The sequence below is a fragment of the Acartia tonsa genome, chromosome 3 (assembly GCF_053477335.1).
Source record: "Acartia tonsa isolate MP-2025a chromosome 3, ASM5347733v1, whole genome shotgun sequence".
NCBI lineage: Eukaryota > Metazoa > Arthropoda > Copepoda > Calanoida > Acartiidae > Acartia > Acartia tonsa.
In genome coordinates, this window is record NC_137262.1 from 9,327,086 (window position 1) to 9,333,748 (window position 6,663).

Sequence of the window (6,663 nt, forward strand, 5' to 3'; positions counted from 1 at the left end):
TAGAATAATTTTCAAAAAAAAAGGATGGCTTTCGTTTTATTATGGTCTCTACTTTATAAAAAACGTTAATCCTTGTTTTCAGCAATTAAGATAATATACATATATGAACAGTTTGAAAATAGGTTTTAAAAAGCTTTACAAGGTTTTATTTGGAGTAACGTTTTCAATTTAATAGCTACAATTATTTAAAGTTCGTTGGATTTGTAAGTTCTTAAATTTAGCATAGAGCAGATTTTAAAGATATAAATTTAGCAGGGATAGAGACTTTTAAATAAATATCTTAGAGTAAAGGTGCGTGCATAGAGATTTACTATGGAGATATTAAATTAGGGAATAAGTTCTCTTCCAATTTTCTCAGAGATTCTTAGATCAATTATAATGTTAGTTGTTCGTATGAAAACTTGACTTTTCTGAATATGGCTTATATTTGAATTTTTAATTTAATTTTTCTATTTTATTACAATATGCGGCTACAGAAGAAGCTGTAAGGGCACTAAATCCATTTTCATTTTAAGATTTAAAAAGAAAAAATATTCTTTTTTGGGAGGGTCGCTTTTTATTGGGAGGGTGAAGGTATCCTCCCCAAAAATAGTTAAAAACCTTCCCTGAACAGCTTATATACGAATTGTTGAAGGAGAACCATATCGGTTCAGCAATATAGTGAGAATCTTCGCTTTAGACAAAAAACGCTTACTACTTTTTAAATAAGAAGATTATATTATTTTTAGCATATCTCTTATAAGAATTGCTTAGCTTCTTATTTTTTTCTTTCAGAATAATTGTCCGTCAGGAATTCGCACAAACGCGCCACTCCCCCATTTGGCAAGTAGTTGGTGGTAGAAGGAGAAGGGGTGAGCTCCATTCCCCCCACCTCAAAATCCTTTCCCCCCACCATTGACCCATTCTGAATCATCTTGGGCTTCCCCCAAAATTGAAGACGGAACTCTTTTTTATGCGAATTTTTTCGTACAATTTAAAGCTAGCTTTTGATTTAAAAAATCTTATAACATTAGTCTTGAATTAAGTAATGATTTATGAGCTTTGAAAAAGTTTTTTTTGATAACGAAGGATTTATTTAAAGCTATCTAATTTAAACTGAAAAAAAATGCCGTTTGCAAAAGAAACCCCTTTTCTTTTTCGTTTTAGATACTTCAATGAAAACCTCACATTATTATTTCATAGCTTGAATTCCAGAAAAATCCGTTTGGAACGTGTACCTACTCAATTTTGTCATATTGTCCGAAGCTCGATCGAAATAAAACGCGGAAAGACTCGGAACGAGTAAATCTGTTCCATCTAAAATAACCCAGAAGTTTCGAGAATGGTAAATTTAAAGAATTTATAGGAACAGAATAAGTTCTTTGTCTTACGTGCTTTCATTCGAATCGTTTAACAAATTTTCGCTCGTCAATCTTAAATAAGCACATTTTCGATAGAAAATTTTCGATAAAAATTCACAGTTGAACGCTTATTCGTACAATTAAAACGTTCGTTTGTCGATTTTTTACGAAAACGTGCTTAATTTTGAATCTTAGGTAATTCTGATTTACATACCGCACGAATTCGTATGTTCTATGATTTCTTTTCCATTCTGATTCTAGAAATTCGCAAAATTTGCTAAATTTAAACTTCGGAAATATGGCTGAATCGTATCACAACCTTCTTAACAGAGTGTTCAAATGAAACTACCAATCTTCAAGAATCTTGTTTTTCATGGGTTTTTATAATTACACGAAAAAACATCAATCGATATGCGGACGTCGAATTATTACGATCTTAGATAAACAATATCATCACCTTGCTTGGTGTAAAACCAATTGAAATTCCGTGGAACCTTGTAATCATAAAGGTCACGAGTCCGATTGCAATAACCTTGAAGGTTTTAGTCGATTACATGGCTGAAATTGACAAAACTAATATATTTTATTTACCTAGGTAAAAAACTTTCCCAATCGAAATGAAAAAGTATTTATCTAAAAAATCGCACACGGTTAAAACATTTAAGATCTACAGACACACATTCAACTACTCTGGATACAAAAATAAACAATTTATTTTAGGAAGGCTGGTTCACAACTTTATTAAACTAGAAATATAATCAAATGTTTTTGATACTAGTTAATAACTCATGTGGTGACACATCTAGATGGCACGATATTCCTCCTCGTGCCGATTGATATCTTGAAGCATAGTAGACAGCTCGGCAGCCTGCGCGGCAGCTGACCTCTCTGCAGCAGGGCGACAATGACGCAGGTTAGCCTCCACCCAACCATGGTGGTATAAGCACCTGGTCAGTGCCCTTTTTAACTCGATATCATCAGTATTTGTAGCTCTACTAAGCATTTCCTCCTTTATTATATCCATACGACTTTGCAAAGCATTGTACAACTCCTCGTTGGCGGCGAATGACATTTTAACTCTATACTAGTGAACAGTATATGTCTAACTCTCTACTTAGTAAATGAAACTAGTTTCCTACAACTAGTTGTGGCGAACAAACAGTCAACCACCACGGGCACACGTGGCCTAACCAACCAACCATATAATTATCTTCTAAAAAACCACTTTCAGTTACAGGGAGAAAAGAATAAGTAAATTCATCTGAGCAGAAGCTATAACGGCCGGAGATGAAATAATATCTTAATAATCTAATAAAATATAAATGCAATGATTTAGAAAACTGCCGTTATAACATGAATATTTATGATATGTCATTGGGCGCGTGAACGGCTTTCCCCACAGTCGATTACAAGCGAGAAACGGATCAAGGTTGCTGCTGAATGAGCCTAGTCTAAGATATTTTCCAAATATGGCTGAAATTGAAACCGAGACCCGCGAACTGCTGGTCGTGTAAACGCTGAATTATTTCCCGAGAAAAATCTATAAATTTTACTAATGAAAAAATTCATAAAATAAATGACTAACTCATTATTATTGTTTCACTTATATTAATTTTCTTGAACATGAAAAACATAAATAAATTATTACAAGTATTGGGATGACTGTGATATATATAAAGAGGCTGTGATGACTGTATTGTTTTGCACTGGTATAAAAAACTTGTTTGAAACGCTTACTGATTGAAAATAATGCTCATAGATTATATACTGGTTTGCACGTTATATCATAAAAAATTTTCGTAAAATTCCTATTATCATTAAGATATGGATTACTTCCAAAAATCAGAAATAAATTGTAGCATGATTTGGATAGAATAAGTTTCAGATTTCTGACATGACTAATACAACAGGTACTAGATTAACACAGTATGAATTTTCAATGGATATAATCCTTTGTATCTTTCATGGTAATATTGTTAATTGAGACTGAAAAAACCGATAACTTATCGATGAAATATCCGACAACGCATGTCGCGCTTCGAATGTGGTCGAATTATGTCATTCGAAACAGAATTATATCGTTAACCGCCGCCAAATCTTATGACAACCTTAATATCTTGACTAACCTTGAAATACCATGATAAAACACAAAGGACATAACCTATAAGGTCGAATATTACATAAAATAATAATTAATACTTAACGGAAAACTTATTTGTTTGGCTAAAACCAAGAACGAAAAGCGTCAGTGTTTCTTGTGAAACGTGTGTCGACAATGCCGTCGTCGACGAATCTCGCCGTTCGCTGTCCTCCTGTGAACGGAGAATTTATCACAATATTGTGAAAAAGCCCAGCTCTATTTGTGTGGCCGTTTATCACCGGCTGGCATGGGAATAATCTTTGGGCTGCCGACACAGGCCTGTCCTGTGGCCGCTGTGTTATAATGTCCTCATGTCTGCTTGGGGACGGACGCCGCGAGACTTGGGGATGGGAGGTCGACCTAGGATTTTGCGCCCCGCGATAAATTGGTTGACCGGAGTTCCGCGCAAAATCCGTTATTTGTGGATCGTCCTGCATTGTAATGCACCGCGACAAAGCCATTTGATATGGCTCCGTCATCTGTCGGTACATACGGGACATCTCAATCGACCGCCACTTCCCCTTATCCCTCAACGCCTCGTCCGACAAGCCGGCTTCGCACGCTGCGGAAACCCCGGACATTTTACAGGACTTTCTGCCCACTGGGCCGAAATATCCTACTTGACGGCATAACTGCGTGATATCATTCAATAGAGTCTGTGGCGAGAGTTGATACCTGCCGTCAGCTACAATTTGTCTACCTCCTGGCAGCCACATGGTTGAAGATCTGCAGAACAAGAAATTTTCATCCAGTATCCCTTCCCCCATGAACTGAAATCCACATCTGCGATAGTACTTCTTAATCAGCGCCACCGGGCACATATCTCCGCCCTCTGATGCCAACAGGTTTGTACAACAATCATGTTCTTGGTCATTCTTCCTCTTGGGGTAGATCACTCGCAGAACTTCCACCCCGCCGATTTGATCTTGGCTTATATGGCAAGCCCTCACTTGATCAAGATCGGCGAGACGAGTGAATGTGTGGAACTGCAAAATTATTGCCACCGTCGCTCGGAAAAATGGCAGCGGAATGTCCCAGATGGAGTCATAGTCGTAGACTATCTTGCGCATGATTGCCGTGAGAACGCCCTTAGGAATGGGCGTGGCTTTTCTGACGGGGGCGCGTTCCATTGCTGCCCTTCTCACCGCTCCTTCCAACAGCCGCGACACACGTTGTGAAAATTCCGAAACAGGCTGATCTATTATGTATGACCATGCCTTCAAACTTCCACAAACCTGTTTGAGGAAGGAGTAAGGCTTCCTTATATCCTCCAGATAATGGATGAAGTCCTGCAACACCCTCTCCTGGAACGTGGTTGCAGGCAGATTCCTCTTGCGCAAGTAGGCAAGAAATACCTCCACTACTTGGGAATGCACGCTCGTGGTAGACTGGGCGCGGGACGACGTGTATAATTTGGCATCTCGACTCTTTGTTGGCGACAAATTCAGACCTCGCGCTGCTTTCATGATTCTCAGAGCTGGCCTCTGTGAAATTCGAGCAGGAAGACCCTCTCCGACTAAAATTATAGATTAAATTAACCATGGGTTTGAATAAAACAAAACTTCGTACGCATTAAAAACCTCTTATAGAGACAGTTATGCAGCCATTTGAATGAAAAGAAAAAATATGTGTCGAAACCGCCCATTGTACATTAACAAATTTCTTTGTTTGTTGTATCATAAATCTGAGACTAAAAGACTACCAATCCTAACGCCGAAAAAAAACATTCGATTTCTGCCTTACTACCCGATTTTATATCATTTGAACAACTATACTTGCCTCTCATAGGTCTTTGTTGTCCTCTGACTCGGTAAGCTGGATCAAATCCGGCGCGACCCATTTTATACTGATTTCCGCGGATTCCTCTAATATAAAATCTGAAATGGGTATACAAATTGAGAATTCAAATAACAAATTTCCGAAAAAAACTCGTTTAATTTGTAAAAAATCAGTGTTCACATATATGAAATCCATTCGGAATCAACTAAAAAAGACCAAATATTAAGATTGTAAAACCCATTTCTTGAACAGCCAACAAATATATATTAAATTTTCAGAGCGTATCACAGACTAGAATAATTTTCAAATTGCACTTTCATGGAAAGACCGAATGTTTGACAAATACATAAAAGGACATAAATGGATAATAAAAGTACTTGTGAAAACCAAAAAGTCCGAAACCAGCAGGGTTTCTCTTATAAGCATACATAATCTAATTTCGTCCAAACAACCTAACTGAATTTAGAATAATGTGCCTAAATTGTATGTAAATATTTTGAAAATAAAATTGCTTCTCACGATCCTATGATTTCTGGACTTGAATGGTTATTGAATACTTTAGATTACAAATCAGATGTATACATGAATTAAAATAATTATATCTGCATAGAAAATAATATCATTTTATTGGGTACGAATGAACTATCTTCAAATCTTATTACATGTTTTCGTTATGACGAAAATAGAATTATAACCTCCCCATATGATCTAATAAAGTCTTATCTGTATATTTACTAAATCTTGCCAAAGAAATATCGTAGCCCAATAAATAGAACATTTCTATTAACTAATAAATGCACAACTCAGGTTTTAATCAAAAAAGCGATCATAGAAAAATTACACATTCCTTTAAACATGCAATCTGCTGCTTCTGATGTAAAAATGGTCTTAAACACAAAAATTCTTTTTATGAAAGACTTAAACCTTCCGGCTTCAATAAACTGCGACCAAAAACAAGCAGACTGCCATAAGGGAATAACAAAAACGGTAGTGGCGGATGGTATACTTAAAAGTTTATGTAATGCTGGAACTATAACTTTGACCGGAGGGCATATGTACATGACGCGCTTATTATCCAATTCTTGTATAAAAAAGTCGGTGCCTAATGCCGTTTTATCCGGCAACTTGGAATAAAAGGCCGAACATTTTTTATTTGCCGCGCTGGCCATAAGATCGATATCCGGCATAACCATAAATTTCTCACATATTAAATTATAGTCCTCGAGAGCTACCGACCACTCGTCGGTGTTACTTACTTTAGATCCCTCGTCGGCAATTTTGAGCAACAACGTGCTCCTCCTTTGCCATACTGGCAAGAGAATAATGTCAAACTGTAGCTGGACTAGCTTGATATTTATCACATGGCGCTGTAGAATTTCTACTCTAGAGCCGCGGTTCAAAATG